This window comes from Squalius cephalus, assembly GCF_949319135.1.
Source record: "Squalius cephalus genome assembly, chromosome: 6".
In the NCBI taxonomy this organism is placed as follows: domain Eukaryota; kingdom Metazoa; phylum Chordata; class Actinopteri; order Cypriniformes; family Leuciscidae; genus Squalius; species Squalius cephalus.
In genome coordinates this window covers 46,437,697-46,462,796 of record NC_137127.1, presented here as the reverse complement: position 1 = coordinate 46,462,796, position 25,100 = coordinate 46,437,697, and the positions used below count along the sequence as shown (strand labels likewise).

General features: G+C 43.8%; 1 protein-coding gene across 4 annotated transcripts in view; it reads left to right on the top strand.

Annotated features, from left to right (window-relative positions):
* Positions 1-25,100, top strand: part of LOC307159775 (uncharacterized protein) — a 62,903-nt gene that overhangs the window by 20,548 nt on the left and 17,255 nt on the right. Inside the window, exons 1-2 of one of the 4 annotated variants that reach the window (XM_079873374.1) lie at positions 22,410-22,420; positions 23,121-23,163. The exons of 2 other annotated variants lie outside the window; for them this stretch is intronic. The gene's annotated coding sequence lies outside the window, so the exon portion shown is untranslated. Of the gene's footprint in view, positions 1-22,409; positions 22,421-23,120; positions 23,164-23,715; positions 23,880-25,100 lie in introns of those variants that run through there. One more of the 4 variants, XM_079873375.1, reaches the window with a different exon arrangement.

Sequence of the window (25,100 nt, the reverse complement as noted above, 5' to 3'; positions counted from 1 at the left end):
TACCCTGGTCGAGTATGGAGAACCAACGTTAACCACCCAAGGTGTTCATGAGATCCTGGATTTGTGACAGAGGATGGCAATCAGGCACGGTTTTCTTGTTAAGCTGTCAGTAGTCAATACACATTCGTAGTGCACTACTCTTAAAGTAGTTGTTTCACGACTGCTTGATTGCTTTATTTAAACTATTATGAACTAATATAAGGACACATTTTAACATGTTCACCTTCAATCAACACTGTAATGCAGCATACATATCCAATCGCGGGTGAAACATCGAGATTTCATTTTGTGATTAACCATGTAAAACTTTATCAAAAATCAATTTGCAACACTTAATATGCAGTAACATGTATTCTTTCAACATCCATGGAGATTGACATTTAAAACAATCAACTAACCTGTGGAATGGTGGAATAAACACTGGTCTGGCAGAACCACCATCCACTTAATGTATTTTCACATACAGCGATGATATTATATTCATCAATTGTGATGAACCAACAATTGGGGCATCACATATAGATGTACAGAAACTGGGAGGCCTTTTGTCTGATGGTTCATCATTCTTTGTCATGCCTTTTCTTGCGCCCTTTTATAAATTAAAGTAAGTCTTAGGGTTTAAGGCAAGACAGGTGAACAGGGTAACATTCTAACTAAAAGATATCCGCATTCTTTCCCCGGTAGATTAATCACAGTACATTAAGACAATTGAGTTGTGTTACAAGTTTTCTGAAATGTTATGTTTAAATAGGCAAAAATAGGCTTTAAAAAAGAAAGTAAAATATAAACTAAATATATAATAAATATATATTTTTAAATATCCTATTTGTTTTCATAAAGAGAAACACACATTTCACTTGTTCAAGGCTTTGTATTAAATGGTTATTTTTATTTGACATTAAATATGTAGCGCCCCCTACATTTTTTGTATAATAGATTAGTAAGGGGCAGCACCAGGTTCAATAATCTAGTGCCCTAAGAGATGTTGTATTGTGGGCCCCTCTGGAGTCACTGACTGAACTAATGTATATTAGAAAGTTACTCTAAATAAAATGGCTATTCTGCACCTTTACAGGCTCTTATAAAAACCTTTTGAATAAAGAAAACACGTAGAATAAGTAGAAAAAAATGTAAAGGATTTACTTAAATTTCAAAAAAAGGAATGGAAAGTGTGAAATGCATAAACTAAATAAAGCTTTGGAGTAGTTAAACAATCAAATAAATATCAAATTTGATAAAAATTTAAGCTCAACTGGGCAAGGTTACAAATGACTGAATTTCTGAAATGACCAAAAATGTCAAATACACGGAATTAATTGAGCAAGTAACACTTGAAAATGAAAGTACCAAAATAATCACTGTAGGTGTTTGCAATTTCTGAGCGCGCTGAATAACACTGTATAAACTGAATTTAAACACTTGTGGGCCCACACACACACATAGTCATTCAAAACACAACCCGTTGCAGGCCTGGATCGTAGCTCGTGTCCGTGGTGAAGAGAAACTGAAAATTGGCCTCTTTACTCTCCTGAGCACAAATAAAATCAACAATATACCTTAACTTAGCGTGCGATGCAAACCCGTGATCGATCGAGGATCCCGTGTCAGGCCTCCGGCAGCTCCTCCTCCTGCGTTGTCCCTGTCAGCCGATGTGTCACACTCCAACTCAGCCAGAGGAATCCCAGACCTCACGGTGATCTGGGACGCTATCTGGTCTTCCTCGGTCCGATCACACGACCAAACACGTTGATTTCTGTCCTTCTGTTCTTCTATTTTTAGGATAACTTTAAGCGCAGTCTGTATAACCGCTGTTTACGAGCAAATGAGTAACCGCAGTGACGGAAAAACATACACGGAGAATACAAAACCAAAGGATGAAACAAACTTAACCCGTGTTTACACAAACACACACTATAAACACTTTCAAAGTATTAATACGATGGTTTATCGATTAATTAACTCCAATTACTGCAATCGTTAGCTCAGATCGGTCTGATCAGCTCTCTTCCTCTGCCGCTCCCCAACTCTCTCCTCCTCCCTCTTACCCACTCAAAATTCTCCATTTTTTCGGGAGGGAGGGTCTTAACACTTTTAAACCAATGAAAATACAAACAACCTAACTTGTAGGGCAAAACCACGTTTTTCCCCATGTACACACCCATCTACCTTGCTACAAAGCACGGCATTCTTAAAGGGACAAGCACACATATATTGTGACTGAAATATGAAGCGTTAGACTCCATTAACATGTTAGCTCTGAATGAGAGGCTAAATTAAACAAACACAAAGAATAAAAAATTATAATCCACAACATACTAGAATTACATTCTAGTGGGTTACAAATACATCACATACTCTGTGTCTGATTATTATTTGTACCAACATAAACATAAAGGAAATAATACGATCAAATATACAGTCAAATGTGTAACACTTTATAAGATGTTACACATTTATTAATATATTTTTAAAATAGTAAAACAAAGTCTGTATAGCTGTAGTATCATTGAAGTAACAATAAACTACCGTGTTTGTATCCATTAACATCAAATCTTCTCATACTCATACATGTGTCGTTTAGTAGCCTATTGTTTGTTGTAAAAATATGAACGTGAAATAATAATATCACATATGTATACAGTCAAATGGGAAACACTTTATAACATTTTACAGATTTATTAATATTTTTTAATAACAAACAGGGTATAGTTGTAGCATATAACCTTGAAGTATAAACTACTGTGTTTGTATCCATTCATTGACATTGAGCATATTAAGTTTAAAATTTTTGCTCATTGCACATTATGATATCTTGTGCATATTATATGAACAGAAAACTTACTTTATTTAAAAGTATTGTTGTTAAATAGTGTAGACATAGATCCGATCAAAATCCATGTGAAAACAGCTTGTATTTAACAAATGAAAATTATATGTATGGGTAGTGCAACTATGACCGTTTAAGCCTGTGATTACGTGGTTCGGAAACGTCGCGGTTACGTCGGTAACCCTCGTTCCCTGAAGGAGGGAACGGAGATGCCACGTCGGACTGAATGACTAATAGGAATCTCGCTAGAGAGGCAAATCTACTTCGAGTGTAACTGAACGAGCCAATGCACATTGGCATGCAATCATTTGCAGCAGCTGCTCTGCCACACAGCACAGGTATATAATGAGCAGCAGGTGCGACTGAGCTTCAGTTTTTCGCTGAGGAGCTAAGCAGTTGACCCGGCTGCGCAGCGGGGTATGTTGTGGTTTCAATCTTTTTGGGAAATCACTTCTCAGAGATCTTTGATGCCAGAAATATTAGACTTTATTTCACAAACAAAGCCGAGCACCTCCTGCAGGAGATCACTCCACCTCAGAGGCCAGCTTCTCACATATATACCTACATACCTTCCAAAGATGGTAATACATCCTATGGTCGTATACCACGTGACACACTCAAATAGAATTCTCTGTTGTATCAGCATTCCGACCTTTCTTTAAGCCGCCAAAAGTCAAACCAAAGACACCTAGAGGAAATAATGGTGTACAAATATATAGATAAATTACTTATTTTCTAAATAATAAAATCTTCAACAGGTACAGGAGCTGTGGCGACGGGACGTCGCGTCTCCGTTCCCTCCTTCGGGGAACAAGGGTTACCTATGTAACCAAGACGTTACCTTTCAGTCGGTCACGTTCTACGCCATGTCGGACTGAACCGACTAAAAGGAATCCCTACCAAAGTGCCACAGCTGCTGCCCCCTGAGAAAGCCTCCTGCCCCTTCTTGTCTGGAAGGGCAATAGGAGAGGGCTTACACAGTATCTGTCACTGTTGTTCCGTGGTAACCCAAACAGTGAGACTATTGGATTACACTGGGAAAGCGTGCCCTCTCCGTTAGGAAGGAGAACGCTGCAGAAGCCACATTCTTCCCCGAAGGAGTTATATGGAGAAACACATATGGACTAACTCGAAGGTTGTACTGCATACGGGGACTTAGCTCAAGGGAAAGAGTTTAAAGAGTCCTAAACTTCCATTTAGGAGCAGCCATGGAAGAATACACATGGGATCCACGCAGGGTCGCACATATGGCACCCAGCCTAGACCCGGTTCTCAAGGATTCAATGGATAAAGGCCCCTTCGTGACTATCATGAAGACAGGATCAGCCTGAAGGGCAGGACCCTGTACTGATATGCTCAACCCTCGAACGCAAAGCGCAGAAATGGCATGTGTAGAGGGAGAATCGAGGCATTAAAGTACGTGTCGTTCAGGTCGATCGCTGCAAACCAGTCTCGGGGACGGATGCATTCGAAAATGTGTTTCTGCGTGAGCATTTTGAACAGTAGCTGGTAGAGACTCAGATTCAAAAATCACAGGTCCAAGATCGGTCGTAACCCACTGTCTATCTTGCGTACAATGAAGTGGGGGCTGTAAAACCCTGACCTAAGGGAACCTGAGGGACCGGCTCTATCGTGTCCTTCGCCAGTAGGACTGTGATCTCCGCTCGCAAGACATGGGCATCAGCTGCTCTCACTGAAGCGGATGGCCCGGAACTTGGGGGGACGCCGGGCGAACTGAATCACACAGCTGAGACTGATGGTCCAACAGAGTTAGCGAGATGGACTGGGGAGTGCTAGCCAGGTTCACAGAGACCGTTTAAGCAGGACCAAAGCCCTACCCGCAGTTGGGCAGCGAGGTGGAACGCAAGGACACGGCTCGGGGGGCTCTTTTTGCGAGGCGGCCCGTAGCGGGGTGTGAGTGTGCTGTGCAACACTTAGCTGGTTTCACAGGGCAAGGGGCGCGGGAGGGAGACCTGGTTGTGCTCTTCAACTGCGGGCGGCTGCCCGCTGGCAATAGAAGAGGTGGATGAGAGTGGTGGGGATTCTCTCCTCCCATTGCTCTCCGGGCCCTCTTCTGACCCAGAGTTGGATGAAACTGCTCTTTTATTGAAAATGTGTGTACCGCTGGTTTTGATGCCAGTGGCGTAACACAAAACAAAAGAAAACACAAGATTTCCCACTCGGCCCTCTTCCGGGAAAATAGAGGTGCGGCCCCCATCTCCTGAAGAGCAGTTCCCTCCATCTCTGGGTCGCCAGTCCTAGGGCCTCTTGCCTTTGGCTTTGCCACCCCTCTTGGCAGGGGCCTGGATAGGCCTGTCTGCTGCTAGCTCCTCAGCGCCGCTTAGGTGGAGGCTGCTGCGCGGGAGCGAGGGCAGACAAAGGAGAACGCCCTTAGCGACGAGCAAACTTTGGTGCAGTTGATGGGTGGAGGCAGCAGCCGACCGTGAGGCAGGATGTGCTTGATGGCCTCAGTCTGCTTTTGTACAGCAGAGAACTGCTGGGCGAAGTTCTCGACTGTGTCGCCGAAGAGGCCGGTCTGGTACACGGGAGTTAAGGAACCTGAATTTGTCGGTCTCCCTCATGTCCACCAGACACAGCCAGAGATGGCATTCATGGACCACCATCGTGGACATCGCATGACCCACTGACCGTGTGGTCACCTTCGTCACTCAAAGCACAAGGCCCGTTGCGGCACGAAGTTCTTGGAGAACTTGGGGATCATGACTACCCAGTCTCCCTCATGTCCACCAGACACAGCCAGAGTTGGCGTTCATGGACCACATCGTGGACATCACACGACCCACCGACCGTGCGGTCACCTTCGTCGCTCGAAGCACAAGGTCCGTCGCAGCACGAAGTTGTAAGAACTGATTTTCCTGCTAAAACAAAACTCACCCTGCAATAACGCCATAAAATGCCCCCTGGACAGCAGATAGCAAAGACAGAGCACAGAACCTTGTCCTGCCCAAACTTATCTCCTTGTCCCTTTGTTTGACTTCAACTCATCCCCCCTCTCCCTCCTCTTCTCCCTCCTCAAGTCACTAAAAGTTAAATTAAGAATGTCTATATATTGCATATGGTGTATCTTGTGAATGTGTTGCTTTTCCTTTTCATGTTTGGTATCATTTTAAGGGTCTCAGTGCGATTGGTAAAATGGTCTTAATTTCATTGCAGTCATTGGTTTAATGAGAAAGATTGAGAACTTAGGAGAATCCTGTATCTCCTCTCTGGCTGATATCTCTTTACGATATCTCAAGAAACCAGGTGCTACCCCCCTGGGGTACATGGATTGGCCCAACCAACTCTAAACAACATTTGTTTAACCCCTTTTGTTCTGGTCTGGTATTTAAGGCGAGGGAATAGAACACACTTTGGGACTCTTTTACCAGGATCATCCCCCATAGTGATGTTTCAGTGCTTTCCGGTTGGAAAGCCCTGACACATTACTGTGTCTTTGTCAGGAAAACATTGCTTACTTTTAGAGTCATCTTTGAGTAAATGATGTCATATAATTTTGAATTGGCTTTTAATAATTTACTTCTGTAATTGCCATGATATATTTTTACCTGACAAATAAATGTTACATCTTGATTTATTCTGAAGTTTCTGAAATCATTATTTCCAGTAGATTAATGTGTAGTCTGGTGTTTCCGCAAAACTTTGTCCAGAATAGATCAAACTGGAGGCACTTTGAATGGACCATGGGGCACATCTTAGGAAGACCTCCTGATTTCTGACTATTCCCTGACTTAGCATGTTGTATGCTGCAAATATTATAAAAAATTATGCCTATGAGTCTGTAGTGCGCGACTGCATAGGGTAAAATACTTGCACTGCACCCTCTGACTATTTCAGGACTGGCTAGTTTGTGATCGTGAGCGCGCAGTCGCGACGTGACGTCTCAAAGCGACACTAGGTCCGTAATGAACGAATATTGAAAGTATGGGATAATTAGAATAATCAAAGATCTAAATTAATTCATAATCAATATTTATGATTATTTTCTAATCAGAAATACGATCTAAATTTGATTATCATTTGAAATTGGAGTCAGATTAAGCGTAGAGCTGAAGTAATACTAAAACTAAATTCCAATAAATTAAGTGAACTTCACTGGATCGATGAAAAGACATACACGCTTTAAACCTTCGCCAGGCCGTTGGATTCCGTCGTTGGGCCAATGGATGGTCCTTACAAAGTTCTTGGAGAACTTGGGGATCATGACTACCCTTGTGCAGGTCCTTAGGTGCCTTGGTCTGATGGACCTGCAACAACACCATGGCGTATAAGGCAGATGTGGCTTCCCCACAGGCCTGGTAAGCCTTGCCGGTTAAGTCCGACGAGTGCTTACAGGACCGGGAAGGGAGACACGGCTCCCCCCGCCAGGAGTTAGGGCACAGTTGCATAGCAATGGCCCGTTCCACTGGAGGGATGCGCGTATAACCCTTAGCCGGTGAGGGAGGAGGAGCCACTGGAACGGTTTCTGGCAGTGAAAGGTGCCGCCCACGAACCAGTGAGCTCCTCATGCACCTCCGGGAAGAAAGGAACCGGGGGGGTGGCTGAGAACCAGCACGAGCCAGCTCGAGAAACCAATTATCCAGCCTTGAGGGTTTGGGACATGGTGGAGGGTTCCACACAAACCTGATCCTGTTGGTTGCCCGGGAAAGCATAGAAATCATCTCCGGGTCTGACTCGGGCCATGCTAGGCAACGCAGCCGAATCATCATCCCTGGAGAAGTCTGACACACCCTCCAATGCAGCAATCGACATCAGGTCATCGGGGGGAGCGCCGAAAGATACGGCTGATACACATCTCGTGGATGGTCCAGCACATTCTCTCGGCAGATCTACTGGCTGCAGAGCACTGGAGGGATGAGGGTTCCTATGGGGTTGGTTCCTGGAAGGGTGGAAGCGTGCTCACTGTGCTCACCGTGATCCTCAGGTCACCCGCAATACTGCATCAAGTAACCCTCTGAGGAGGTTTAGTTCACGGCAGAGGCGCAGGGACCGCCCTTTTGCAGGAACAAAAGTCTCGACCGCAGCTCCGAGATGGTCATCTTCCCACAATGGGTACATGACTCATCCACAAACGCTGCCTCAGTGTGATCAATGCCCAGACATGTAAGGCAGAGATTGTGACCATCCTGCGATGCCAGGTAGAACCGCATCCAGAAACTTTGATTGCTTTGATTGTTTTATAATAGATTATGTCTGGAAATGTTCATGAACACCCTGGTCCTTCATCTCCCTTAACTTATACAACTACACTGGACATGCATTTTGAACAATTCATTCTTGTAAAAATCTTGTTTTTTGCTTATAAACACAAGGAGTATTATACCAAAACTAGATCAACTTAAATTATGGGTAGAAAGCTCAAAACCTGATGTATTAGTTATTACTGAGACATGGTTAAAGAAGAGCATTGGTGACTCATTAATTAGTATGGCTGGATATAATATAGATCATCCAAAGGTGGGGGAGTTGCTATTTTTGTAAAGGATTATCTTCAGTGCACAAAAATTTTATCTAAATCGATCCCAAAACAATTTGAACTTTTGATTTTAATTCTAAAACTTGCCAGTAGTTCAATAACAGTTGGAGGCTGCTATCGTCCTCCATCAGCTCCCTCCTGTGTTTTAACAACTCTTGGATCAACCCTTAGTTCTTTTACTACTTCTGAATTTGTATTATTGGGTGATTTAAACTGGAACTGCTAAATCATCCTGATCATGTTTTGCTTCAATTTGACTCTTTAAATCATACACAGATTATTAGTAAGCCTACTAGGTATGATAGTAAATGTTTAGGAAATGCTAGTCTTTTTAGATGTAATTTTAACAAATACCCCAGATCGATATCAATCTGATGTTTTCTGTAATGATATCAGTGATCATTAATTTGTAGCATGTGTCTGGAAAAAGTTACGCCTAGGCAACCTAATGTAACTCGACTGAAATATTCTTTATTTATTTAAACTGTTATTGTGATCATGCACTGTATTTATGATTAGGACTCATGATGAAGGTTTACAGTTTTCCTTCCTCTGCCGTTAGATAAATATGCATCAGTTTCACTAAACGGCCCAACACGTTCGCTGGCGTGGACATTTAAGAATGGATGGATGTTTGCTTCATGTGATAGGCTTGGTAAGTGAAATTATATTTGTATTATCTTTCTGTATATCGTCGCTGCCCGATGAAACTCACGTATGTCCAAAACGGTTACTTTTCAGGAAGTGAAAAAAACACTGTAATTTCAAAAGCAGTTGAACGTAGCATTGTCATACTTGGTACGGCATCTTTAAATGTAACCATATTCTTGCCAGTGTAATGATATAATCCACATTTGACCAAAATCGAGTTTAAATGGACATACGTGCATATTTTACAGTAACGGTGGTCGATACGCGTTCTTCCGATCATTAATTAGAATGGCCAAGTCGCGTTTCATATTGACAGATGAATAGGCTACGCTCAATTTATTAAATAGCCTACGTCTCAGTTTAATAAATACACTCAGTTTATTAAATGTCTCTTGCAAACTATGAAGGGACAATGAATCAATACACTGACATGGCAATGCTAGACAGATACTTTGTTTGCACAGTCCTACCGTAATTTTGTCACTCCTCTCCACTCCTAGACGTATGTCTGGCGTCAGGGGGGAAACGTTTACCTCGATAAAGTTAGGCCTACTGTAAAGGAAAGTCATTGTCTCACCAGGCTATGTTTATTTGGCACTGTATTGCAGAAAAGAAAAGTGAAACTTAAGATGAAACTTCACGAGACCGGCGAGATGCCTCCACAGGGTGGGAGATACGTGGCGTGATTGACAGCTTTGACACCAAATGGATACGTGAATATCAGATGACATGATTTCACAACTTTTCATTGGTCATTTAGATATGTGAAGCATACTGTATATGAAAATGAACCTGGATATTCTATCCGTCGAAAAATCTCAAAATCGGCAAAATGGACATACACGGTTTTCATCGGATAGTGACGATATGTATAATTTTCTTATAATGTTCTGTCTAAAAGTGATCAAAAAGACATTTAACTCCAGCTCACCATCGGTGTCGCCAAACTGCTCAGTCTCCAAAATGTTTGTACGCATGGGTCAGAGTTTGCGTGCAGGTGCGCAAATTTTCCCATCAAGTTTGTTTTTATAAATCACAACTTATGCGTCGGAAGTGGCGTACGCCTCTTTCAGAGCCTGTTTTGTGCGTACGAAATGGATTTAAATGAGGCCCCAGGGCCCTACGAAAAACATTTCTTACCTTACCTTACGACATTAGACATGACCCCATAATTCTATACAGGGAACGAGGTCTGTAGAGAGATACATTTTAGTGTTAGTTGCACACAAAAATTACTCCTAAAGAAAACGCCTCGGTTACGACTGTAACCTCGGTTCCCTGAAGAGGGAACGAGCGTTGCGTCGAGAATGACGCTATGGGGAACGCTTTGCGTGATGACGTCTTGAAGCACATGTAAAATCAGTCCAATGGTGTGGCGGAACGTCAGAGGCGGGTGACGTCACGTACCAGGAAACTATAAAAGCCGGCCCGAAACAGAAAACGAAAGCTTCGTAAAAGTCTGAAGTCGAGCTGACAGGCATGAAGGAGATATGGCAAGGCGACGCAACGCTCGTTCCCTCTTCAGGGAACCGAGGTTACAGTCGTAACCGAGGCGTTCCCTTTCAAGGGAACTCCCGTTGCGTCGAGAATGACGCTATGGGGAACGTCTATACCAACGCCTCCATAGCTACGAATGTCTGTCCTGTGTGTAATCTGGAGAGCAGCACTAGGAAGACAAAACATGAGACCCTGGAGCAGAGTCTAGATCCAGAGAGTAAAACCTGACGAAAGTGTGCGGTGAGGACCAGCCTGCCGCATCACAGACGTCCTGTAATGAAACTCCTGAAATAAGGGCCTTAGAGGCCGCCATACTCCTCGTCGAGTGCGACCGGACAGCCAAAGGAGAAGGCTGCCCAGCCGCCTCATAAGCAAGTGAGATAGCCTCGACCACCCACTTGCTCATCCTTTGCTTAGACACTGGACAAATAATTGATCACTTTTACGCCACAGGGCAGCTCTGTGGACATAAGCGTCTAACGCCCTCACAGGGCAAAGCAAATTATTAGCCTCCTGGTCAGCATTTTGAAAGGGAGGAGGACAGAAGGCCTGCAGAACAATAGGTCTGACCACATTAGTGGGGACCTTGGGGATATAACCCGGTCTTGGATGAAGAAAGGCTTTAACCATACCCGGAGCAAACTCTAAGCATGACGGAGCAACCGACAATGCTTGCAGATCCCCTATTCTCTTAAGAGAAGAAATAGCCAGAAGGAAAAGAGCTTTCAGAGTTAGAAACTTCTCAGGAACCTCCTCAATGGGCTCAAAGGGGGCCAGGGACAAGCCTTGTAATGCAATGGACAAGTCCCAAGGTGGCACCCTAGAGTGAACTGCAGGCCTCAGCCTCCAAGTGCCACGAAGGAAACGAGATATTAAAGGGTCTTTCCCCACAGACATTCCACCCAAAGGAATGTGGTAAGCACCTATGGCCGCCACATAAACCTTTAAAGTGGACGGGGTCAGACCTGCCGTGAACCGGTCTTGCAGGAACTCCAGCACTGTACCAACTGGGCAGTTAACTGGGTCCAACCGACGGTCACTACACCAAGAAGTGAAGACTCTCCACTTCAGGGCATAAAGTTTCCTCGTGGAGGGAGCTCTGGACTGTAGAATGGTCTCCACAACCTCAGTTGAGAGACCTGACTCTATGAGCTGGGCCCCCTCAGAGGCCAAGCCCACAGGTTCCACAGTTCTGGGCGGGGGTGAAATATTGAGCCCCCTGCTTGGGACAGAAGGTCTCTCCTGATGGGTAACTCCAGAGGATGCCCGTCGAGGAGGGACACCAGATCGGGAAACCATACTCTGCCCGGCCAGCGCGGGGCTATAAGAAGCAGGCAAACCCGGTCCCTGCGAACTCTCTCCAGAACTCCCGGGAGCAGAGCCACTGGGGGAAAGGCGTACAGACGTAGCCTCGGCCACGTCTGAACCATAGCATCCAGTCCCAGAGGAGCTGGATGCGTGAGGGAGAACCAAAGTGGACAGTGAGACGTCTCTCGAGACGCAAACAGATCCACTTGTGCTTGGCCGAACTCCCTCCATATCAGCTCCACCACCTCGGGGTGGAGCCTCCATTCCCCGGGCCACGGCCCCTGCCTCGACAGAGTGTCTGCTCCTATATTCTGGACCCCGGGGATGTAAGCTGCCCTGAGTGACAGTAACTTCCCCTGGGACCACAAGAGGATATGGCGTGCCAAGTTGGATAACGGGCGCGAGCGCAAACCCCCTTGGTGGTTGATATAGGCGACTACCGACGTGTTGTCCGTATGTACTAGCACATGGTGTCCCCTGAGATCTGTGATAAAGCTCCTCAGAGCCCGGAAGACAGCTAACATCTCTAGGCGATTGATATGCCAGGAACGATGATGGTCTTCCCACAGACCTTGAGATGAGCGACCCTCCAGGATCGCTCCCCAACCCGTGAGGGAAGCATCCGTCGTTAGCAGTTTGCGACGACAAGGAGCTCCCAACACTAGGCCCTGGGACAGGAACCAAGGTTTCTTCCACATAACCAGGGCACGTAAGCATCGCCGCGTGACCCTGATTGTGCGAAATGGGTTGCCCCTCGGGGAAAACCCCCTGGTCCTGAGCCACCACTGCAGGGGCCTCATGTGCAGCAGTCCAAAAGGTATCACGTTGGAAGCTGCTGCCATGAGACCCAACAGTCTCTGGAACTGTTTGACAGTGAGTAGCTGGCCTAGCTTTACACTTTTCACAGCTGCAAGGATGGACTCTATACGTGGCGGTGACAGGCGTGCCTGCATCGACACTGAATCCCAAACCACGCCTAAGAAAGTGGTCCTCTGGAGTGGAGAAAGCACACTCTTCTTGGCGTTCAGCCGTAACCCCAACTCTTTCATATGGGCGAGAACAACATCTCGATGTTGAACCGCCATCTGATGCGACTGAGCTAAAATCAACCAATCGTCAATGTAGTTCATGATGCGAATACCCTGGAGGCGCAGGGGCGCCAGAGCTGCATCCATGCATTTGGTGAAAGTGCGGGGTGATAAAGCTAGGCCGAATGGAAGTACTCGATATTGGTATGCTTTGCCCCCGAAAGCAAACCTCAGGAACTTCCAATGACACGGACGGATGGAAATATGGAAATATGCGTCCTTGAGATCTATCGTGACAAACCAGTCCTCGGACCTGATCTGTGGCACGATCTGTCTCAATGTTAACATTTTGAACTTGAGCTGCATGACTGACTCGTTCAGAACTCGAAGATCTAAAATGGGACGCAATCCCCCGTCCTTTTTTGGAACTATGAAGTACCGGCTGTAAAACCCGGTTTCCCTGTTGGAGGGAGGTACATATTCTATGGCCCCTTTCTCTAACAGAGTGTTTACTTCCTGTTCCATAACCAGAACCTGCTCGGGGCCCACCACTGTGGGCAGGACCCCCATAAACCGAGGTGGGCGTTTCTTGAATTGTATCTGATACCCTTTTTCCACGGTCTGCAGGACCCAACGAGAAACATTTGACAGTAGCTTCCACGCTGTCAAAGATTCTACTAGAGGTACCAGCCTCTCGAGACTGGTTTCTGGATTTTGTTGTTGTTGAGTAGTCAATTCGTCGCCCTGTAACGGCGCACCGGCAGGGAACGACCGAACAGACTGCTCTAACACCCTCCTCAGAGGGGGCGGGCATCCCGAGGCCACTACGTTTCCGGGTGGTCCTTGAGATATGTGCTCGCCGGAGACCGCTGCGCCCTGTAACACCAGAGGTGGCAGGGTTGGCAGAACGGTCCCCTGAGGGCACCGAAGAGAGACGGGCACCGTAAAAAGAGGTGTTGACCGCTCTGCTTCGGGGGGGACTACCCTCATTTGTCCTGAGCCCTCGGACGTCAGGACTTCTTCCCAGCAGCCTTCTTGGCAGTAATAACGGTCCGCAGATCCATTTTACCCCTCGAAGACTGCTGGGTTTGAGCGCGCCCTCCGTGTCCCCGAGGTTTTTGTGGGGGAGCACGAGAGGAAACGCTCTGTTTCTGAGTGGCACGGTGCTCAGCGCTCTTTTTAGAGGAGTGAGGCTGCTCCCGCTCAGCAGCCTCAAAGAAAGAACGGCGGGGAAGAAGTTTTTGCAGTGCAGCTGACTGTTTAAAAGCTTCTTGTGATTTAGCTACAGCACTGTTAACTGCATCACCAAAAAGACCAACAGTGGAGACCGGAGCATCTAAGAGAACGTGTTTCTCTTTATCTTTTATATCGCTCAGATTGAGCCACAGATGCCTCTCAGTAGCCACCAGGGCTGCCATAGACCGCCCGATTGATTTAGCGGTCTCCTTGGTGGCTCTGAGAGACAGATCTGTGGCTCTGCGTAGTTCGGCCACCGTGTCAGGACCAATTCCCCCGCCCTCCTCTAAATCACCCAATAATTCAGCCTGATAAGCCTGCATAAGGGACATCGTATGCAGACACGCTGCAGCTTGACCAGCGGCTGCATACGATTTATGAACCAGTGATGATGTAAATTTAACTGGTTTAGAGGGAAGTGTAGGAGCCTTCAGGGAAGATGCCGTTGCTGGAGAGAGATAGCTCGCAAGCGTCTCCTCCACCTTCGGCATCTCCCCATAACCATACTCTTTATATTTATATATTGATGAGTAGTGTGATGTCTGTGGTGTATATACTCTGTAAGACATTGGTTTTCCCCACGATCTCGACACCTCGGTGTGGAGATCGGGGAAAAACGGAAGGCTCCTGCGCTGGGGCTGCGCACGAGATGGCAGGAAGCGTTCGTCAAGCTTGCTTTTTGAACGAACGTCCTGCCTATCCTCTGGCCACTCAATACACAATCTGTCAACCGCTCTAGTAATCACATCGAGCAATTCCTCAAACGCATGAGACTGAGGTGGCGAATCCTCAGCCTCAGCGTCAATACTAACAACGTCCAACTCCTCAGAGCTGGACAATTGCAGTACTGGTGCCTCCATCGGGGGGGAAAGAAACCGCAACGCGTGCTTCCACACCCTGATGAGAGGCACTGGATCTATCAGAAGGATGCTGAGATAAGGCAGAGCCCGTCTCAACATCCACTGATAAATCCATCTGTGAACCCCAGGTCTGAGATCGACGCCGTGCCTCGGCAGCGGCGGGACCCGAGCCCTGGGGAACGTGATCGGGATTGAACCGATCCAGACGGGATCGGAGCGTACGCAGTGGAAGCGCAACGCAATGCACACAGTCACCACCCTCGAGTGCTGACCGGGCATGCTCCTCTCCCAAACAAACAACACAAAGAGTGTGCGTGTCACCTCCCGTTAAATAACGCGGGCAGGGATGGACACACACTCTAAACTGCTGCTTGCTCGCCATACTGAATATAATAGAAATAGACAGACAACACCAAATATGACAGATTTCAACACAGAGCGCAACTGAAGACTCAGAAAGCTTTCGTTTTCTGTTTCGGGCCGGCTTTTATAGTTTCCTGGTACGTGACGTCACCCGCCTCTGACGTTCCGCCACACCATTGGACTGATTTTACATGTGCTTCAAGACGTCATCACGCAAAGCGTTCCCCATAGCGTCATTCTCGACGCAACGGGAGTTCCCTTGAAAGGGAACCAACTCAGCTCACCTGCAGCGTGCAAAGTGAAGACTCACCAAACAGTTATTTGTGAACATGGGGTCTGCCGCCTTTAACATGAAGGCGGGCCATCAGAACATTGTTCTCATCATGAGCCTGTTAGGGGTTAACAGTTTAGGACCCAAGGACCAGATGTTTGAAAGAAGACCCGGAGTCAGAATTATAAAAAATTGAAGAAAAGTTTTACTGAAAATAGTTTGCAGTTTCATCAGCAGAAGTCAGCTTCAAGACTCACACAGGAGTTTGTAAGCCGCCCCGCTTACAGTTACAAAGATCACAGCAGTTCCAAGGTCTAAGCTACGTCATTGCTTACAGGCAGAATGATTCTCATTGGCTAAGAAATTGATAAACATAGTAATTTTCCACACATATGCAGACAGACTGAAGCATATCTCCATAGATTATGCAGCTGACACTCGGACCCTGAAGTTAGGCATGTCGTGACCTTCCAGGTCACAGATTTGGGTTGCTGGACGCCAGCATGTCCCGAACAACAACTCAGTCAATCTCCAACAATGCCAGTGGTTCCTTAACCTGGAAGCAAGAAGACTAACACACACACCGACACACAGCTTTTCCAAGGTTGGATTTGGCCAGGCTCTAACTATAAACAGGAGAGTCCTCTCAAAACATTAAGATAACAAGTTATTTCTCTCAGGATAGGACATTTTAGTCTAAATGAAAATATAGGCTTTAACTGAGAAATGGTCCCTTAAACTATAGACTTCAATGACCCCTATGTGTTTTAACATGTTGAAGACCTTTCTCAAACACAAAACCAGTCCCTATTTAATTTCTGGAAGCTGGGATAAATAGGCAAGCAATGTTACTGCATTCAGATATCAAATACAGACATTAAAGAATACACGAAAATAACATTTCAGTAATCACACTGGTAACTTCTATAACAAAGTAAAATCTCCAGAGAAGTCATTCAACTCATTTGATATTTAGAAGGAAATATATTGATTAATTCCTTGATTATAATCACTCATTACATATACATTGAAGCAGCAGTGGATTCCAATCCACCCAAGCCCAACCTCAGGCCTGATGTAAGAAGCGCCTGGGAGTCGGAGAAGAGAGGAGAGGGCTGTGTTCTATTTAATCACGCCCTCAGGGAAGGTGATCCATCACCGACGCTGTGTGCTTGGTGCTGGATCACCTCCCTCAGATCCCTCTTCTTGCAGGAGTCTCGCCTTCTCTGTGACCTATTCCTCCATGCAGGGGGCGCATGAGAGGCGACACTGGTTCTCTGGCCCTTTCTATGGTCCTCAGACCGTGAGGGGCCAGGTCCTCCTGCTTGCCTGGGCGTGGATGCGGATCTCAGCGGCATGCAGGTCCTAAAAGCCACTGAGCACGCCTTCGCCTCTCTGAACTTTCCAACCACCACCTCCACGGAGGTGCCGAAAAGTTCAGAGCGTGAAACTGGCGAATTGAAGGGAAAGCCCTTCTCTTTCTCCCCGATTTCAGCCAGGTTTAAACACAGATGTCTCTCCATGGCCACCATCGCTGCCATCGACCGGCCGATCACGGCAGCAGTTTGCTTAGTGGCCCGGAGAGCAAGATCAGTGGTGCAGCGCAGCTCAGCAACCGCCTCAGGGGACATCCCTGCCCCCTGGACGAGATCCTCCAGCAGATCAAATTGGCACGCCTACAGCACCGCCATGGTGTGCAGGGCAGCACCGGCCTGACCCGCTGCCGTGTATGCTCTGCCATTCAAGCGAGATGTTGCTTTATGCGGTTTGGATGGCAGGGTTAGAGCTCTGAGTGTCGATGCCCGCCCAGACGTGAGATAGTTCGCGAACGTCTCATCGATGGGCGGCATCGACACATACCCATGTTCCCCTATCCCCTCAACATCAGCGAAACTAGCCCGCTAATGTTGATGGATACGGGCCGAATATGGGTTCTTCAATGCCCTCTCAATCTTCGTATGGAGATCAGGAAGGAAGTCCTCACCTGAGCTGGTGGCTTATGGCCGGGGAGAAACCGATCATCAAGCCTTCCGCGAGCGACCTCTACCATATTGCGCTGCCAAGGCAACCGCAGCCTGCCCGCAGTGCAATCCATAACATCCACCAGCTAGGTGGAGGAGAGAAATCCTCCACCAGCAGCTCACCCTCGTCAGTCGCCTCCTCTTCTCAAGGTGATCGGCGAGCTCCATCTGGGAACCCCATTATGCTCATCATCGCTCTGCCTCAGCACGAGCGGGACCCGAACCACGAGGTCCAGACACTGAGCCCTCTTCACTCGAGAAGAGGGCCAGACAAGAGCGGAGTGTTCTCAAGGAAAAACGCTCACAGTTTGCACAGGCAGCTCCCTCCGAGAACTGCCTGTGCGTGCTCTTCTCCCAAACAAAAAACGCACAGCTTGTGTGTGTCACCTAGCACCAGATATCTTGGGCACGGGTCCGCACACTTCTGGAAGCTTTGCTTCTTCTGATGATGCACTGACTTATTATTTAAATTGTGTTCAGTTTGAAAAAAAAGTTACACAGTGTACCTATAATAAAAATCAAGCGTAGCATCAGTTCTGTCAGGTCACGTTAGTCAAGCTCGCATCAGTGACTCTCAGCTGATCCACGTCTACCTATAGGAATACAATGCCTATCACTGTATACATATATATATATATATATATATATATATATATATATATATATATATATATATGAAGCTCCTTCAGTATTATCAGCAGCTAAAAAAACGCAAAAAAGTGAAACCACCCTCCAGAGTGGAAATCTTCAAAACGCTCCACCGTTGCGTTCCCGTCTAAAGGGTAAGAACGCAAAAGTCTGATTTTGCGCTACTAGGGAGAGAAGGAAGGAAGGTTGTACGCAGGCGTACGGACTTGGTGTTGTTGTGTGGCAGAGCTTCACATTGCCACCTAGCCGCCTGGAGTGCATACTACATTGAATTTCACACACTTTTGCGTCACCATATGCACACAGATTTCCCCCCCATAATGATCGTCTAAACGCAGAATAAAAAGTGATAACACAACGCCACTTTTGCGTTTCTCTTCAGATCGTTTCCGTGTAAACATAGCCTAAGTGCTAATGTGGATTTCTGTCTAGATATGTAATAAACATTTTGCAAAGGAAAACCTTAAAAAGGTTAATTATGGATAAAGTAAGACAGAAACACACGATCATTTTCTTCAGCTGTAGGCAAAGGCACATTTCAAATCAGTGCTTCTCCCGGGAGACTAGCGCTAAATTAATCCCCTATCTTAGCGCCATCTACTGTTTTAGAAGAGGAAGTTGCTCAACTGCATTTGTGAGAAAATCTGCTTGGACACATTTGTGAGAAAATCGAGCTGAGAGATCTCATAAAAAGCCAAGTGTCTCACAATCATAACAGAGAGATATGCATTTGTATGCACTAGATTTGGTATTTGTTCAAAGGTTACATGCAATTTTTAGGATGGGTTGTATTTATTTGTGAAATATTATCTAGGCTCATTTATTTATATTTGTAAAACACAATACATATTTGTTACTCCACTGCATTTTCGCTCAAATTTACCTTTGTACTTGCACATTACTTTCTGTTTGTTTGCGAGTCGAGTTTTCCCATGCAAAGCAGATCGAGTTTGTTTGCAAAATGCTGGATTTGTTTGTTTAATTATGGCACAATATTAACTCCATATACGAGGTGGGAAGCGCCCTGATAGGTTTGCGCGTCCCTGGCCATAGGTTCGTGCAGTTCCCGCAGCCCAGCCAATCAGCACGCTATACAGCTCTGCACTGTGCTGGCTGTGCAGCTGCACTGTGTTTTAAAATAAAGGCTTCAATATTCTCGAGAAAATTAGTTTTCCCATTACGTCTAGCGACGCAATACTATGGCGTTATTTTTTAGTCAAAAGTTATGAGCGTGTAAGACATGCTCACGAGCACATTAAGTTATTTCACACGCGCAAAAATGAACCTTCAGCTGGCATGATAAAAGTACTCGCGCACAAATTCAACAACCGAGAGGTGTACAGGTAGCTGCGAGCGAGCGCCTGGCATACTCTCATAGGTTAACTCTGCTTGTACAGTGGAATCCTGCTCGCGCGCAGCGGGCTTCTGCTCGCAGAAGTCTGTTTTGCTCGCGCAGTGGATTTCTGCTCGCTCAGCTGATTTCTGCTCCCTCGAGTCTACAGGACTTTTGACAATTTGGGGGCGGAAACCAAGGAGGGCACTGACCCTCTTATGATTGGTCACTTTCATCATGGAAAATCTTGGGAAATCTTAACCCCGCCCACCTTCTGACGCAGCGCGCGTCACTCAGCTCGCTCTGCTACTCCGGTTATCTCTGTGTATATTTTAGGCAACGAAATATGTGATAAAACACCATAACTATTTTCGTTTTCATTTAAAGAAATCTTAAACATGATAGCCACACAAATGTGGTTCATGCAACGCGTATTGATTATATTCACTGCACATAACGTTTACCTATTTATAACAAAATATATAAAAACATATAAAAACAAAATATAAAACACAAACCTGCCTCTTTTCGTTTTAAATATATTATAAAAACATTAAACATTTTAATATGGTCCAGGCAATATGTGCATTTGTACTAAACAACAGATTTTGCAGTAAACAACATTACATATATTTATAATATAAAAACATATAAAAACAAAATATAAAACACAAACCTGCCTCTTTTCGTTTTAAATATAATATAAAAACATTAAACATTTTAATATGGTCCAGGCAATATGTGCATTTGTACTAAACAACAGATTTTGCAGTAAACAACATTACAGTTTTTAAAATTTTAAATACAATTATTACAATTTAAAATGACAAAACTCAACCCAGTCTCTTTTTGTTAAATTTCTGTTTTATCAATATTAGCCATTATAAAAGTATAAGTAAAATGTATAAGAAGCTATACAAATAAAGCAAACAATTCCGTCAAACACACAAAGTCAGCGCTCTAGTCTAACCATACAACGGTAAAGTTAAATAGCTTATAAAGTTATGAAACTTCCCCTCAGCCAAAACGATTGGCCAGGGAATAAATTATAGATTCACGAGACCAAAAATCGCCCGTTAGATATACACAAGACGAATTATCATGTTTAACCACTACAGAGACGCCAGAGAAAGCGACGAACGTCAGAACGACTATAGCCGAGGAAAGGCTGTTCCAGGCGGGGTACATGAGCGCCGAGCGCCCGGTCAAACGTTGTTTGCTTTATTTGTATAGCTTCTTATACCTTTTACTTATACTTTTATCATGGCTAATATTGATAAAACTGAAATTTAACAAAAAGAGACTGGGTTGAGTTTTGTCATTTTAAATTGTAATAATTGTATTTAAAAATTTAAAAACTGTAGCCTAATGTTGTTTACTGCAAAATCTGTTGTTTAGAACAAATGCACATATTGCCTGGACCATATTAAAATGTTTAATGTTTTTATATTATATTTAAAACGAAAAGAGGCAGGTTTGTGTTTTATATTTTGTTTTTATATGTTTTTATATTATAAATATATGTAATGTTGTTTACTGCAAAATCTGTTGTTTAGTACAAATGCACATATTGCCTGGACCATATTAAAATGTTTAATGTTTTTATAATATATTTAAAACGAAAAGAGGCAGGTTTGTGTTTTATATTTTGTTTTTATATGTTTTTATATATTTTGTTATAAATAGGCAAACGTTATGTGCAGTGAATATAATCAATACGTGTTGCATGAACCACATTTGTGTGGCTATCATGTTTAAGATTTCTTTAAATGAAAACGAAAATAGTTAGTATGGTGTTTTATCACATATTTCGTTGCCTAAAATATACACAGAGATAACCGGAGTAGCAGAGCGAGCTGAGTGACTCGCGCTGCGTCAGAAGGTGGGCGGGGTTAAGATTTCCCAAGATTTTCCATGATGAAAGTGACCAATCATAAGAGGGTCAGTGCCCTCCTTGGTTTCCACCCCCAAATTGTCAAAAGTCCTGTAGACTCGAGGGAGCAGAAATCAGCTGAGCGAGCAGAAATCCACTGCGCGAGCAAAACAGACTTCTGCGAGCAGAAGCCCGCTGCGCGCGAGCAGGATTCCACTGTACAAGCAGAGTTAACCTATGAGAGTATGCCAGGCGCTCGCTCGCAGCTACCTGTACACCTCTCGGTTGTTGAATTTGTGCGCGAGTACTTTTATCATGCCAGCTGAAGGTTCATTTTTGCGCGTGTGAAATAACATAATGTGCTCGTGAGCATGTCTTACACGCTCATAACTTTTGACTTAAAAATAACACCATACAATACTCGTTACCGTTACTCTCAGGGAACCGAGGTTACGTTAACCGAGTAGGCTACGTTTTGCAAGGGAACGCAAAGTTTCTCGAGGGAACGCAGACGATTTAAAAAAAAAAAATTTCCCACCATCATGTCCTTAGGGGCTTGTTTGTTATTGAGTGTGTGTGCACATGTTTTTACATCCCGTGTGTGTGTGTGTGTGTGTGTGTGTGTGTGTGTGTGTGTGAGAGAGAGAGAGAGAGAGAGAGAGAGAGAGAGAGAGAGAGAGAGAGGGGGGGGGGGGGGGGGAGTGTATTGAATGAGTATATTTAGCCTCCTGTGCACATTAGGCCGTTAGGCCACATATTTAGCCGTTAAGGAGTTTTGTTTTCTGATGTCGTCCATCGTGTTGATTTTCAAAATCCCAAAAGTTGCAGTTTACCGTTAGTTTGTGACATGTTTCTGTTTATCTCTGAAAACAGTTTTGACAGGTGTATTTTTCTGTTTTAGCAAGCTATCAATTTTATTGCTGTACCTCCACGCCAAAAATAACAATAGGCTATTCTCATTCATAATTAGTGTATATTAAATGTAATCATAGGCTTTATGTGCGTATTCTGTGCAATATATACTTTTTTGTGTCAACTCAAATTTTTGTCACATCGTCCTTCAACCTTGTACTGGCGCTTTAATTATGCTCGAGCTGCTGAGCAGCACAGCAAAAAATAGACTTGACGCCAGAAAAGACAACACTGAAATGCTTTATTATTATTTTGTTTTCGTGCATAACCAACGAACTTAACATTGGCTGAAAGTAGCAAGCTAACGTTAACTGTGGGGCTGCTGCTCGGTATAATAGTTTTCAAGAATATTAGGCCTATGCAAATAGCCTAGGCTACTAAAACGAACACCAAAACTTAACATGAACTGTTAAAAATTATAGCAATTTATGCACACAAAAATAATAATAAATAAATAAATTACATTTGCATTTCACATTCTTCCATATGGATATATTTTCTGTTCTGATCTCAACAAGTCTGGGTAAACTACTGAGTAGGCACCAATCAGAGGCCGCATTTTTATTATGTCATCATGTAGACTTCTTACAATGTATTTTACAGTATTTTAAACTACAAAAATACAAAACACTAATGTATTTTGATACAAAATATGAAGTAATTTCCATCATCCCTATCAAATACAAATTACAAAATCGTATTTTCTATTTGAAATACGTATTTGAAACCATGTATCATAAATAGCCTACCGCTAATCCCACAGAAAGTGAAAGTAAAAACATCTGACGCTGAACTAAGCAGAGACGATGAGAGCTGAATCTACTTCAGCGTGCTGATAACGGTAGGCAATTATTTTCTTAATATTTATCTTGTGGCTCATAAGTAGTGAAAAATGAGAAGAGAAGCATTTCGTGTGCTTCAACAAGTTGTTTTTGAAATAAGAAGTTAATCTACTCCGTTTCGCGTAGCGCCCTTCAGCCGTGACTTAGGCTATTCACAGCACTGCCTCGAGTAGGCTACCTTATTGCTACATAACATTCTTAAAAAGAAACATTATGTATTTATTATGTTTCTCAGAGTCAGAGACCATAAAACCAGAGTAAATGTTAGCATTTTCAATGACTTTCTCTGACTGTTGTAGCCTACACAGTATAGCAGTGAAGCGCTGCCTTTTTTTTTTTTTTTGACCCCAAATATGAAAATACACTGGATAATGATCGCTTTTCTGAAAATAAAAGAAGGCCTATAGGCTATTCAGTACTTATTTTACAATAGATTATAGTTCAGATCAGTTGATCATTAGCTTGTTTGATGAGGACAGGGAGCAAACTGTTTTTTTTTTTTTTTTTTTTTTTTGTTTTTTGACAAATAGTTGAGTCGTTGCTTAAAAGTTGCACAACAGATCAGAGCAAAGAGAGTTTGTTGAAAACTCGTGCCAGGGTTTTGTGGTGAAATGGTGAACCGTTTCAGCAAGTCATATGTGAAGATCTTAAATGATTATGAACTGTGTTTTTATTTTTGAAGAATGCTTATCAGTTTCAACAATATTTTGATGAGGTAAGCTATTATTTTTTTCTGGCATTTTCCCTTTTTCATTACCATTTTCTTGTAGTGCAGTGGTATTAAATTGAAATATCTGATAGTAAAAGAAGTAGGCTAAACAAAATGTTTAGTAGGCCTACATAATTGGAAATTGTAAAAGTTAAATAATTATAGCTATAGCCTAGGCTACTGTAAGAATCATCTGCTGTATCCGTGCCCTATTTTTTTTTTTTTTAAACTTGTATATTTCATGCAGAAATTTGAACTTGCTACACTGAAATGGCTTAGGTTTTAAAATAAGCTTTCATTTGTTAGCATTAGATAACATGAACTAACAATCATTCGACCGCATTTATTAGTCTTAGTAGTAATTTCAACATTTAGACTAATCAGGGCGTAGAATGAGCCTACGTGTCCCTACCAATATCAAGTGACACTGATATGTCCCTTCAAATAATTTCGATCAAAACTTAAAATATATTTATAACCACTGTTGTCCGGTTGTGTCTTGTGGTTTTTGTGTAGGCTATTAGGCTTATTTTATTTAATCAGGAAACATCTTATTTAGATTAAAATCTCTTACTAGAGCGTTCTGAGAAAAATGCGCAATTTATGGTACACACACGGTTAATATATCTGAGTCCCGCCTGCTTAACACACATCGCTAAACTGATTGGCTTTGTTTTTTCTTTCTAACTTGTGAGAGGCTCTTGTGTGAACCGGCAATGCTCCTCCGAAGGAAATCTAGATGCGGGAAGCTAGGGAGAAATCAACAGTTCTGTGCAAAAAAAAAGAAAAAAAATGCGGGGCAAATCAGTTTTTACTATTGTATTACAAGTGGCAAACAATCGCTAGTTTCAGAGAGAGAGAGAGAGATTGTGTATGCTTAAGTGTCCCTATGCACCACAAAGATGGCAATATCCGAAATACTTGTCCTTGTGGGGATTTATTTATGTATTTATTTATTTTATTTTTTGGGAAAACAGCTGAAAATGTAAAATGCCAAAAGTTTTCTGTGATATGCAAGGTTAGTGTAGGGGGATATAATATACAGTTTGTACAGTATAAAATCATTATGTCTGTAAAAAGTCCCCATAAAACATAAAAACACAACATTGCTTGGTCTTGCTGAAATGAGAGGACTGTTTGATGAAGTTGAAACCCTTGTCATCCCAGTCTCATCAGCTGAAGCTGAAAGAAGTTTCAAGTGACACTTAACAGTATTGCTGTGTGTCA